Raw genomic sequence first — 14,648 nt, 5'->3', positions numbered from 1 at the left:
ACACAAGACGTTATCGGCAGATATCGAGGGTAGTTTTGTATCGAAGTATTAGCACTTATTGTAACAATTACAATAAGGTAGTTGTAATTGTTACAATAACTGCTACCTATGTTTTAACAGCAACTCTCTTATGTGTGATAAATTTTAGAGCGGGATAGAAAGTTTTGACTGTTTAGACGGCAACTTATTGCAATAATTATTATGCTTCAATACAAACATGAAAAACTACCCTCGATAGCTGCCGATAGTAGTCTTGTGTATAGAATAGATGCGCTAGTGTCAGGATCTCAAATGTCAGGTAAACTGAAATACGAGTTAGGTAGGTACTACCTATTATGTTATTTTCAATGGTTCTGACACATATTATGCATTAAAGAACCTAGCGCGTATTCAATATTTGACAGTCGGCGCGCTTCGTGTCCTTTGATTTTATGGCCGAAAAGCCCTATAGTCATAGGTACAAATAATTATGTTTCAAAACAGCCATCATAGTGTAACCAGTTCCCATTAGTTTTCTGTTCCATGGCAAGAACCATAGTAAATTCAGTACATTGCAATCAAAGTAATAAATAATAATTCATAATAGCCTTTGCAATAATATTATATCGTAGTCAGCACTCGGCAGCGGTCGCGAGTTGCGACGTTGAGTATAGTTTTCATTATTGTTTACTAGGAATTTTACCTACATTGAAGTTGCTGACATCACCCGAATGTTCAGTGTATGCGCTGTCGCTCGGTTCTACTCAACCGCCTGTTAACTTTTGCGCCAGTGTGTGTGCTTTCGAAAATTTGTTTGCCATGTGCTCTTGACTGTATGAGAGTTGCTATTCCGTTCGTTAGTGCCCGTCGGCACGGGAGTCTGACCGGTACGGTGCTGTGCGATAGAGGCTAGTTTCGCTCGCTCGCCGCAGTATTGCGCCGTCACTTTTCTGGCATTCGTTTGTAGGTACGGCTCTCTATTCCGCCGTCAGTCCGATCGCTTCGGCATGTGAAACAGTGCTCGCGAGTCGCGTTATCTCAGGGCGAGTGTGATTACAGCGCGGCTCTTGGTTCACTATCTGTATCTGTACGTATATATCGAAAACACGCGCTCTCCAATGTTTTCTTGGTTCTCTCAAGTCCCGCACCTCTGCAAGTTGTCAGTTGCGTTTTCGCAAGGCAGCGTGCATTATTGCATCGCGCCGCGCCGCCCACACTTCTACACTGTCGCTCGTTAAATCGAGCTCATTTCATCGGAGCGTTCGTAGATCACGGATCCTAGATCCATGACGTAATTTTATTCTAATAGTGTTTGTGTACTCCGGACAAAAGGTAGTAGTGTTGGTGGGCTTCGTGATTTTGACATTCAAACACACTTATAAATAAACAATAAACAAGCCGCTGTACTTTATTTATATTATAATAAATCGTGGTTTATAATTGGTGCGCAGAGAAACTTAATAATATAGATTATACCAAATTTCAGTAATAAAAATAAAACTAAGTGTTTATGTAATTTAATTGTTTACGTTTTATCTGTGATATTTACCAAAATATTGAGGTAAAAAAACTATCTTATGGTGCTTTAAAAGAGTCACGCTTGGTTAATGATCAAGTATTATTTAGTGAGAATGAAAGGGAAGAGATATTGTGTCAATTTATTTGGTCAATAAATAGTTTAATTTCATAAATCGCACTGAAAAAATATCCAGTTTTGCCGCCTTATCAAAATCGACCTGCATATACGTGAGTAATAAATAATATAATACCTACCTATCTAATGTTTTACGATGTTTTCAAATTCGTTCATCAGTGTATCTAAAATCTACATGGTGGTGCGTGCATCACTAGGATCCCAAAATGAATGAATGGATACATTGACCTATTTTTCATTGTGTCCATTTAAATGTGCCGGTATTACCGATTATATTGTAATATATCATGAACTGCATGCCTCCCAGCATGAACCCCACATCTTGAAGCGGGCCCCCAGGCTAGGATCTTTGGCGGGCCCCCTACCTATCGCTAAGGATAAAGGCTCTACAGTAGCGTTTTCCAAATAGTGTAGCGGTAAAATTAATGTGTAGTTATATTTAGTGATTTATTGTATATTTTAATATATCCATCTGAATTATGGAGACTTAGTATTTTTTTTTTACTATTAAAGTAAATTTGTGATGTGTGTTTATCTCACTTATCTGGTCAACTCGCCTCGCCGAGCCCCTCCTGAACCCGGTCCCCAAGGCTAGAGCCCTCTCAGACCCCCCCCCCTTTTGGGGGTCATGCCTCCCAGTACATTATATTATATACCTATTTGTATAATATTATTATGAAAAATATCACGGATATCTGTCGCTGTATGTGGCATAATACTTATCGTAATAAAAACGAGATAAAAAGCATAGGAAACCGAAAGGATGTGAACTTTATTTACCTACTTATGTATTTAGTACAAAGACTTCAGTCAAATTATAATATGTATATTATCTGTCCTGTAGGTACTGGTTTGCTCACTCATTTACGCTGTTGTCGGTGTTGAAAGAACACAAACAGCACTTTGACATGACTAGGTACAATACGTTCGATTCTAAAAATGATGGAAAGGATGGGTTGTTGTGTAGAAAAAGCCATCACTGAACAAGAATAAATTATTATATTTCTGTACTTCTCAGAGCCAAACTGTCTTCGGTCAAAGTATGCCGAAAATGAGTCAATTACAGATTGTGTAGGCACCCAAAGTAGGTATTATAATTATTATCTTTCTGGCCCAATTCATACTTGTGGGTATTTTATAATATCGACCCTTAATCGGCAGAACAACGTAAGCGACACTTTTTGGTAAATTGCGTTTTAAACTGAGAACCTTTAAATATCACCTAGCGCGTAAGTGACAAAAATATTAGAGCCCGATCTCATTCGCATGACATTTTTTTAGGGTCTGTGCCTTTTAGCGTTTTAACTTGTACCGCATTATAAAGTAGAGCAAAATAACGTAACCGACGTTATTTGATAGTGTAAGCTACGGTACGGTTTATTCGGTGGTCCGTCTGGTAGTGAGTTGTGCGAAAACCGATTTGGGAGCAAAGCTCGCGCCGTCCAGTAAAACTGTCTGAGATAAAATAAACCTGGTAATGGAGTTTATTAAACAATAATTACCCGCCGTTTCATCTCACTACTGTCGGAATAATCTACGAATAATAGTATCTTCCTGTAGATTTTTGAAATGTTGAAAATATATATAAAATTTATACTGAAAATTTGGATTCTTTGAATGAATCCACTAATGTCGTGATTCAGAATGTTTTCAGAAACGTATTTAATAGACAGTAAGTTCAACTTGGGTTTTCATCTACCAAAAAAGATAATAGTGTTCTTTTTGCGAGAAAATAACAAATATGTCTGGTGACAAGAGACTTCGGCTAATTGAAATGGATACTTAGAAATGTCCCCTTACCATAAAGGATAAATGCAAGGAGATGTTCTTTAATGATCTGGCCAAAAGTAAAAATCACAATGATGTTTTGTGCGCAAGTTTTGACCTCGAGAAGGTGCAAAAAACTCCGTAGTCGAAAATACGCATACTATAATGAAAGTATCTATGAAAGTGGAAAAAATAATGGATACTGCTTTTTATGGGGTGAAACTGATGGTAAACGTGGCAGTAATGAGATCTCCGAAATAGTGCACAAATCTTTGGATAGGACTGACAAAGCGGGAAAAAAGCAAGGATTTATTATACTGTGATTGGTCAGAATAAGAACCGGGCAACACTGGCTATGCTATCTTATATTATGAAAAATTCAACTTTCATTGAATTGATTCTATTACCAGTGGGTCTATTCTGTATTTATCGACCGCTAAAGTGATAAATATTATCAAACTTAGAGTAGGTTTGTATCATAGAATTAGCACTTATTGTAACAATTACAATACGTTGATTGTAATTGTTGCAATGAGCGCTACATTTTAACAGCACCTCTCTTACTGCTGTTAGAATACAGCACTTATTGCAACAATTACAATACGTTGGTTGTAATTGTTGCAATAAGTACTAATACTTTTATACAAACTTACCCTAAGTTTGATAATATCTATCACTTTAGCGGTCGATAAAGTATAGAATAGACCAACTGGTCGTACTACGATGCTGGTCGATTCCATTCATGCGAGAATTGAGTCATTTATAATCAGAGTAGTTTGGGCACTATCAGAATGACCCACCATCATTTCCAACGCTAGGTCATCATTTCATATGCAGAATTCCGTGACTGGTAATCTCTCGCTGCTACTTGCATTGCTTCAAAGTTCAAAATTAAATTTGGTGAATTACAAAAGGCATAATTTAAAAAAACTCTCCAAATATTGTACCTACTCTGGTGACAGTAGGACTAAACTGTTAGACCTAGAAAATGTCATCAGATCCCGATCAAATGCTGTGATGCTTTACACGCCAGCCACCCTTGCTGTATAGTGCTAAATCACCAATATCGGAGATCGAGTATAACGATCTTAAAAGTATCTGTGTTAAATGTAATATCCCTCAGAGATGACGGATGAGTTTATGAAACTGCCACATAGATTATCAGTGGAAGATACTTTACCGGAATCCGATCAGGAAGATGTGAATGAGGATAATACAGCGATTACTGCTTAAAAAATAAGGGACAATAATTATTTTGTAAGATTACAATTTTATTTTATCATAATTAGTAGGTCCCCGTACTTAATTATGTACGAGTAGATACGTACATATTTCATTTTGAAAAATAACAATACCTAATAATATTAATAATATAAGCGAACCCTTAAAAATACCAATCATTTATTTTTATTTTACCTATGTGGTTAAGTATCTACAAGCAAAAATATTAATTTAAAAAGTATTTTTAATTTATTTAACAACGCCCCCTTTCGTAAAATAAATGGGTACTTATGTTATTTATTTTATTACTTAATTATTAATGCCCTGGCATGATAATTAGCATGAAATTTTTAAATAAAAACAACTACGCCAAATAGCGTAAGCGACATGCCTGGAAAAAATATCGCGTCATAGACATAAGCAAAACAGCGTTACCGCCACTATCTCGAAAACTAAAAGCATTAATGCAATTGTTTTATAATTTCCGTATAGGCAGTAACCAATTATTAGTAACCACATTAACAGAATTCATTTTTAGAACTAATTACGGAAATAATTAAGAAAAAACCTTCTCCTCTAAAATTTATGAATTGGCGCTTACGTTGTTCTGCCGATTAAGGGTCGATATATACCCGAAATTCTTATAACAACAAAGACTTGAGGGTATTTTATTAATAATAATCTTAATTGCGTTTTCCCGAAAGTACACTTTTTGACGATTGACACAGGTTTTACCATAAACGAAAATAATACATTGTGAATGGAAATATTATATACCTGGAATAATCAAACATCGTTCAGACCGGTGGGTACTAAGTATCTACTTGTTGATTTAATTGTTTCAATTTTTAACTAAATGTATAATATTATCGTAGTCAAGGAACTCAAAATATTATCTTATTGATGTGGTGTTCTGTATATATATAATATCAACATTTTCAAATTAAAAGATTTTTAAATTAATTTCTTTCTACTAATATTCTACGGATCCCCCCACTTTCGGGTATATAGCTATCACTTCAGTCTTTAACACTGCACACATCGCTATAAAATCACAGATAATATAATAAATAGTATTATGATGGCCTTATGAATACCTACTTAAAACTGCTTAAGGCTCGGCGCACATTAACTTGTTATTTAGTTTTTATGTATCTTTGTCCCTTCATACCCCGCGCAGGCATACCGAACCGACTGGCTTCTATAATATTTCCTCCGGCAACGGTCGACAGGCGAGTGGGGGGGGGGGGGGGGGGTTGAACACAGTGTTCCGTGGTGGTGGTTGATGTGCAAAACATAAATATTGAAACAGTGTAATTGGCATTCGTGTTATATTTTTCAGGTTAGGTACTTATATTTTTTTTATTCACGAAAATTGTTTTCTATTTCATCCCCCAGTTTCTGTGGCTAATGAAAATTCAATTCAGAGTTATAATATTTTCACATGTATGGTCTCATCATGTTAAGGATTTTACCTGGAAATAGTTCCACTAAAGGGGAAGCCATGCCTAGTCCTAGTCGTCCTAGTGCCTATTAATAATGTACCAAAGATTATCACTTGTGTATGCTGTGGCTACGGCCGCCATCTTGGAAAATGGCGGATGATTTTTAATTTTTTCATTAATAAGATATGACCGTATGCACGAGTGTTAAGGTGATGTCTCTAGGTAAAGTTGTTATCGAAAAATAGCTAGAAAAGTTTATTAATCGGTAGATATATATTCAAAAGTAATGAGAAAAATAAAATAAAAAATTAAGATGTATCGTGGAGTTCTATATACCAAAAATACGTGTCAAATTCGGTACATTTCTATCGGGTGGTAAGAATGAATGACATAAGATTTATTATCAAAATTACGATAAAAATATACCTAAATCTATTACCTAGCGAAACGCTAAACGTAAATTGGAATTTATTATATCCTTATATCTTTTTTTTTAAATTTAAAAAACATCGATTTAGAGGTTAGAAAGCATGCAATTAAAATCGAAATATCTCGGTTTAGACGCAATTTATCGCAAAAACGATTAGCGTTTCTATTAAAAATATTATTTATTAATTTTTACGGCAGTTATTTAAATTTAATCTTGTATTTTTGTATATTAACGAATCGATAGAAATCGAAACCATAATAATTGCTCGAATTGGCAACATGCTGACAACACTTAGCCGACGCTTGGCCGTATAGTGCTGCCGTCGTGGAATTATTTGGAAACAAAATATCTTCATACAAAATACACACACAACCATAACATGACGTTGAAAATGAAACTCACACATAGACAAGACAAAATAACATTTTTCTCTGAAGATTGGCAAAAATCAGTTTGTGTTAAACTTCTATGCGAAATTGCCATATGAATAAAAATAACTTAACAAATTAAAATTACAATATTTACTTAATATACGTAGGAACCTGCCTATATTCAAAATTTGATACTGAAAATTATTTTCAATTAGTATTTGCTTAAATTACAACTGTTTTTTACCATTATTTATGATAAAAATAAACAAATCCCGCATTTTGACATATGGCAGCACCATCAATAATCACCACGCGCTTACGGCAACCGCCAATCAATTTTTTCTTTTTATTAATTAATTGTAATAATTGTAATTAATTATAAATTAATTGACTAATCAGTAACATTTTCGTTACTAAGTAGGTCGTGTGATTATTGATTGATTTTTGGTGAAGAAATCACACATTGTATGATTTTCTGCAACCAAAATTATTTTAAATAAAGAAGAAAAAGAGAAGGTAATTCCATAAACAACGTTTTTTGTGTAATTGAATTTGATCAAATTATAAACCTACAATATATTATAATATACTATCATAAAAATGTCAATACGATATAATAAAATATTGTACTTATTTAAAAAAATTAATAATTATTTGAATAAGTATATATATATAATAATATTATAGTAAGTAGAATATATTATATTCTTATAATATGTAAATGAATTTTTGTCTAGCGATTTTTTTCATCTGGCAATTTCATCATACTTGCAACTTATTATGGTAACTTACTGCCATCTGGTTGGAATCGACCAAAGTTTTTAGTAACAGATGTTTAGAAATTCATGGTAGATGCCTGTAAATATAAATAGATGGCGTGAGAGTCACATTATATGTGTAATTTAGGCCAAAGACATCGCCTTAATTTTTAGTGTATTATTACTGAACATTGGCACTAGCCATAATAATTAAGGTGACGCATCAGTGAAACGCCAAATAATGTTCAACTGTACGCGCGACGAAAATTTGTACTTACTTCGCATTCACTGAGAGAACGTGGAGTCGGACGTACGTCACTTTGCTGCGTGATGGCGACGGGCCAATTAATTCTAAAATCGTGTAAAGATGACTAAAAACTTTACCCATTTACTTTAAAAAGCAAACATGTCAATGAATATATTATTATTGATACTAATAGAATAATAAACAGAACATAAAATGGACGTATGTTGGATTTATATGAGAAATAATATTTCGTTTGACAGACGTCATTTTCACCCGCGACCCGCAATCCGCACATCGCCTAGCAACGATCTTTTTAGACCGTGCCTCAACTAATGCATGGCCTTAATATGCATCCTATATGGTGATCCGGGTACTCGAGAAATAGTCGGAAAAGGTGAATCTCGAGAATTCGAAAAATTATTACAAGACAAAAATAACAAAAGAAAGAAGTAAAAAAACAAAAAAGAAATATGCCGACCGTAACCAGAATTTAAAAGAATCACTGGTTTAAAAAACAGCATAAATATTAAAAAAAAAAAAAAAAAAAAAAAACCCTTGACTGACTGAACATAACGGAACGGTTTTGAAAGAGAGTACTTATTTATGTTAATTTTACTTTAAATGAGTTATTTACGAGGGTGGGTCAATAAGTCCTTAGAAAAGCCGACAGGTGGCGCGACTAGTACTGCAAGCGGTTTGTTTTCATGCAGCGGCACTACCGATTCAGTATGCTGCGAAGTTTCAATCAGATTGGTCGGGTTGTTGTGTGTTTCTCGTACATTTAAAAAAAAAATTGCTTGTGGAAAGTGGAAAAATGGAAAATGGAGAAAATTGAGTTTAGAGTTGTTATTAAACATTTTAATATAAAAGGGTTAACAGCAAAGGAAATAAAAAATGAGTTGGATTTAGTTCACGGCATATCTGCTCCTTCACTTGCAACTATTTATAACTGGTTAAATGAATTCAAACGTGGTCGTACATCAACAAAGGATGAACCACGCTCAGGACGTCCTGTAGAGGTGACTACACCAGAAATGATCAATAAAATCCACGATATGGTGTTAAGTGACCGAAGATTAAAGTTAAGTGAGATAATTGAGGTTACAGGGATCTCAAAAGGTAGCGTCATTTCTATTTTACATGACAAATTGGGCATGAAAAATATTTCTGCAAGATGGGTGCCGCGTTTGTTCACAGTCGACAATAAACGCAGTAGGGTGGTGGCCTCTAAAGCCCTGTTGTCGCTCATGCAACGCAATCCGGATGAATTTTTTCGTCGCTTTGTGACTGTAGATGAAACATGGATACACCACTATACTCCCGAGACGAAAGAACAGTCAAAGCAGTGGATTGCGAAGGCAAACCATGTCCAAAGAAGGCGAAAACCGTAAAATCAGCTGGTAAGGTTATGGCTACTGTATTTTGGGATGCACGTGAAATTATTTTCGTTGACTATTTGGAAAAAGGAAAAACAATAACAGGGGATTATTATGCATCTTTATTGGACCAGCTAAAAAACAAAATTGAAGAAAAACGGCCTCATTTAAACAGGAAAAAAATCCTCTTTCATCAGGACAATGCCCGTGTTCACACATGTTTACGATCAATGGCTAAAATTGAAGAATTGAAGTTCGAATTGGTCGACCACCCACCGTATTCGCCAGATTTAGCCCCCAGTGACTTTTTCCTTTTCCCAAACTTAAAAAAATGGCTAAGTGGACAACGTTTTTTTCAAATGAAGAAGTCATCGATCGGACAAATGCTTATTTTGAGGACCTTCCGAAAACTTATTTTTCTGACGGTTTAAAAAAAATTGAGAAACGTCTAACCAAGTGTATTGAGCTCCAAGGAAATTATGTTGAGAAATAAAAAAAAAATACAAAAATAAAACCTGTTTTAATGCTTTTTTCTAAGGAATTATTGACCCACCCTCGTACGTTGACAGCTGTTTCGAGTAAACTTCGAAACAGTCGACAATAAGTCAGTTATAGACGTTATAGTAGATTTTTTTAGCCAAAGAGCGGAGTGAGTTGAAAAAAAGCCGAGAAATCGCTATATTATATTTACACATATTATGCAATGTTAAATGGTTTATTTTCATCCAATGTGACCGAATAGTGTATATATACTCAGTGTAATAGTATACCTACATATCGCGATACAAGATTCGAGTAACCGTGATTGGTATTGTTTAATCGCAACTAGGGAATCCAATCCCGAGCCAAAATTCTGATCCCGGGATTTCGGGATTACAATTTGACAATCCCGGGATCCCGGGACTGGTCCCGAGATTGGCATTTTTTCCATTGTTAGTATAAAATTTTTATATTTACAAATAACATTGATAAAATCGGTCAAAAATAAATCTAGTATAATTTATACAATTTAAGACATTTATTGTTAATTTTGTATACGTTCAATCTTGGAAATACATAAATTTAATGGAGTAAATAATATTGTAATATAAATAAGGATAATGTGAATTTAATATGAGATTGCTGTTTCTGATAGTAAAGACTTGATGAATAGGTTAGCGAGATTTAAAATAATAAAAGTTGTACTTATGGCCTTTCCACTTCATAAATCTAATTATTCAGCCAAATATGAAACTGCCGTAAAACGTATGAGATCATGGTGGAATTACTTTGTTCATAGTGCGAAGCATTGTTTGACCTAATCTTTCTCATTTTTATTAATTTATGTGAAAACATAAAATGAATCGGCAACTTACACATGGGTATAAATCAAACTTCATTCAAACCCAGTTTATTTCTAATGTAGTTATTTGTTATTAAAAGTATTTTTTCTGTTATATTTTCGTTTGTATTTTATTTTCCATAAAAATTGATAAAAAAAATCAATGCCGAAAGTTTCGGGATTATGTTTATCAATCCCGGGATTCATAGGTATCGAAAATAGCTCGGGATTCCGCGATCCCGAGATTGGAATCCCTAATCGCAACCATGCATTGGAATCAGCGTTGCGTTTTTCTTTCCAGGTCAAGCATTTTTCGATAGGATTCTAGCTTGTAAAAACCGCATCAAGCTTATGCGTTTTATCCTATTTATCACCTATTTTAGTAGCTTACTACTATTTTAGCAGTTTCGATGAGAAATAAAACAACTAATATAATATATAGAGAAAATAGGCGCATTCATTGCCTTATTGGGATATCGTTGTATCACTGAAATAATATAATGGTATCAGATATAATTTAATGTGTGCTTTTAGGTATGTGGGATCAGTTTGACAATTTATCGGGTATTCTTCTCTTCTGCTATTAGATACCTAATTATTACTCATCGTAAGTTCTTTAACTGCCTGCCATCTATATTCTATGCGTTTCCATTTCGAAAGAAATATCTATAGGCGAAAGGAGGGGGTAGTTAACAAAAAGTTCAACCGACTCATGAGTGCCACATCGTATGCATGTCGTAGAATCCAGAGAGGTGTGTCCAACTCGTTGAGAAGGTTGTTCGACAGTCAAAAAATGATCCTCAGTTAACAAAAAGTTCAACCGACTCATGAGTGCCACATCGTATGCATGTCGTAGAATCCAGAGAGGTGTGTCCAACTCGTTGAGAAGGTTGTTCGACAGTCAAAAAATGATCCTCAGTCATCAGATCCCGAAGAAGAAATAATTTCTATTCATCTAAATAGTTTGTATTTTTTCATTCCTGTGTAGTGGGGGGGGGGGGGCTACGGACCCGAGAACCCCCCGCTTGTGTGCGCGCCTGTTGAACAATATAGGATAGTCAAATTTGAAATAAGTTTTTGGGATGTGGTGTGATTTTTACCACCTATAGCTATTTTTTCGATAGACGAGTATTGACTTAAGGCCATGCATTAGTTGAGGCACGGTCTAAAAAGATCGTCGCTAGGCGATGCGCGGATTGCGGGTGGCGGGTGAAAATGACGCCTGTCAAACGAAATATTAATTGTCATATAAATCCAACATTCGTCCATTTTATGTTCTGTTTATTGTTCTATTAGTAACAATAATAATATATTCATTGACATGTTTTCTTTTTAAAGTAAATGGGTAACGTTTTTAGTCATCTTTACACGATTTTAGAATTAATTGACCCGTCGCCATCACGCAGCAAAGTGACGTGTTCCTGGGTCAACATTCTCTCAGTGAATGGCAGCGAGTCCAAAATTTCGTCGCCCGTACAGTTGAAAATTATTTGGCGTTTCACTGATGCGTCACCTTAATTCTTGGTAGATTAAATACCTAGGTACTTACAATTTTCTTTTTACAAAATCTAGTGTTTTTTCCTGCCAAATAGCTTGTTTTCGGTACCCCGTCTGACATGTTTTGTCAATGAGAAGTTGGCAACACTGATCCTTCCTTCTATCTGAAATGCAATCATTTATTTAATCTATTTGGTTATTATAATAAATTATATAAGTCTTTAACTGGTCCGACCAGTAGCACTATAATTAATTACTCGATCGCGAATCTATTTTTGCTGTCTGAATTTTGAAATAAGTGAAATATGTATTAATTGCTCTCCATTTTTCTAAGTTAGGTAATGCAATAAATACATTTTTTTAAAACTTATTCCCGACCAATGACAAAACATAAAATAAAATTTGATCTTCCATTACTCCTCCATTATATGTATGTTATTTGTAGGGTACACAATAATTACGAAAGTGGTTACCTTTCTGGCTGTAATAAAGTATGATTCTCGAATGTAGAGGAATATGGGATAAACTTAAGCTCGTGGTAAAACTATGTTGTTTCAATAATTATGCCTGTATCATACATAAACGAAACGCGTATTCGATATTGGTAAACATTGTATGTTGTATGATATGCAGGGGGCTTTGTCTTTCATTCATTTTATGGCCTACCGCTACGAAGTCATAAATAAAGACCGGGTGCATGACGTCTGGCCTTCATATTGCTATCTTATTAATCTGTTCTTTGATTACTCCCGACACCATCGAAAAATCAAATAAACGACGTCATTTAATTTTAATCAATCTATTGCGACTGGGCTTGGCATTTCTATCCTGCTCTGTGTAAAATTGTATGTTTGTTCCTAGGCATTTGTTTTTTTTTTTTTATAAATATTTTCGCCAACTGTGTTGCCAACATTTGAATTTCGGGTAGACGTTTGTGGTCGCGGCTGTACAGCCAATCAACAAAGTGGAACTAATAATAAACATGAATTACAATTCATAATGGTTTTGTTTACCATAATTATTTTACTGACTAATCGATTCATAAATTTACATAATACATACAGTACTTATATAAAGACACTATTCTGGGGTCAGTTCTTTCATCTCATTCTATTCCATTATTTTGTATTATGTAATAGATACATATTATTCGATCACCTGTTTTTACTTTCAAGCGTAATTTGACATGACGTCGTTACGGTGTTCTTAGTAGAATGCGTGCGTATGCATCATTGTGTCAGCGATCACAGATCGTGAACTATTTGTGTTCCTAAATATTGTTTTGATGTGCAGGCAGAATGCTGATTTTTTTCATGCTATGTATGCTATACTTTATGAGCAGGGCTTCGAACCGGAACTAAACCGAAAACCGGAAAAAATATTTTTTATCGGATATTTTTTTTATCGGTTATTTTTATCGGAACTGAACCGAAACAAAAATATCGTTTTTTTCGGTTCGGTTCGGTACATGTTCAAACACGCGCGTTAACATGACACTACTCCCCTCCCCACTGCAGTTATCGATGAGTTGTCGTTCTTTCGTCGTATGCGCGACATGTCTTAATTTTTATTATGATAGAAAATAATTTATAAATACAAATAAAATCATTAAAAATTAATCACTCAGAGCTGGGTGACGGTTCGAAGCCCCGGTTATGAGTAGGACTATCATTGTAGGTACTACGTCATTTTAACTAAACCTTACGACATTCTAGAGACTAACATCATACTAACTACTACATACCTGTTTGAATTGTACGTATTGATCGTTACATGACATTTTATTTATTAATTGTATTATTAATATTAGAGTTTATAGTTTTAAGATTAATTGTTAATTTAATTAGAATATTGGGATTAATAGAAAATGAGATATATTATTTTTGGTTTTTTCTGTGTGTGAAGGAGTGATAGTAAACTTTTCATAGTGTAATTTAGTTAATAATTATTATTTCCATATAGGTACCGCAGATATTAATTTTTTTCAACTGATCTCCGTGTAAACCAGAGTTTCCCGAACTTTTAGGCCTATCGGTATATTTCCTAGTTAGGTAATGGGTTCAGGGTCGAATTCCCAATTGAATTGAATTGAATTCCCGATTGGGGGATCCAGAATGCAACTAATAAAAATTTATTTAAAATAAATGTGCTCGAAGTTTCTTTATAGATTTTTTTCATATTTGGTTTAGAGCTATCAATTCGGAGACATAGTGTAGACTGTAGATCAGCGGCTTCCAACCTGGAGGCGCGATCTATTGCCAGGGGAGGCGCCAAAATTTTTGAATAAATTATTTTTTATACCATAATATCTACAAATAAATAAAAGTTCATATCTTAACGTAACAGTAAAAATTCAGTGCATGAATGTTTATTTTAATATATAATAAATATATTTAAATCCTATTAAAAAAAATATTTGGAGCGGAGAAATTTAAAAATGGCGCTTTTGCAAACGCTCTGTTTCGGTAATGCACAAAACGACCGCTGGTTGCATGAAAACAATAACCTTAAATTTAAATGTCACTCGTAGCTAAAGTGTCAACTGAAGCGTGTAGGCAGGGTGTGATATTTTTTTTTAAAAT

At 34.4% G+C, this 14,648-nt stretch overlaps 2 protein-coding genes across 21 annotated transcripts in view; one reads left to right on the top strand and one right to left on the bottom strand.

Annotated features, from left to right (window-relative positions):
- The window catches only part of LOC147065468 (uncharacterized), a 496,544-nt gene that overhangs the window by 34,710 nt on the left and 447,186 nt on the right, over window positions 1-14,648 (bottom strand). The window lies entirely within an intron of this gene.
- Window positions 1-14,648, top strand: part of osa (trithorax group protein osa) — a 168,950-nt gene that overhangs the window by 111,873 nt on the left and 42,429 nt on the right. For 2 of the 20 annotated variants that reach the window (XM_085957243.1, XM_085957241.1), the window contains exon 1: window positions 951-1,725. The exons of 17 other annotated variants lie outside the window; for them this stretch is intronic. The gene's annotated coding sequence lies outside the window, so the exon portion shown is untranslated. Of the gene's footprint in view, window positions 1-838; window positions 1,726-14,648 lie in introns of those variants that run through there. One more of the 20 variants, XM_085957242.1, reaches the window with a different exon arrangement.

Source organism: Rhyacophila brunnea, unplaced genomic scaffold (genome assembly GCF_057557595.1).
Source record: "Rhyacophila brunnea isolate RB1 unplaced genomic scaffold, BYU_Rbru_1.0 scaffold_6, whole genome shotgun sequence".
NCBI classification, from domain to species: Eukaryota; Metazoa; Arthropoda; class Insecta; order Trichoptera; family Rhyacophilidae; genus Rhyacophila; species Rhyacophila brunnea.
This window is presented reverse-complemented; position numbering and strand designations above follow the sequence as displayed.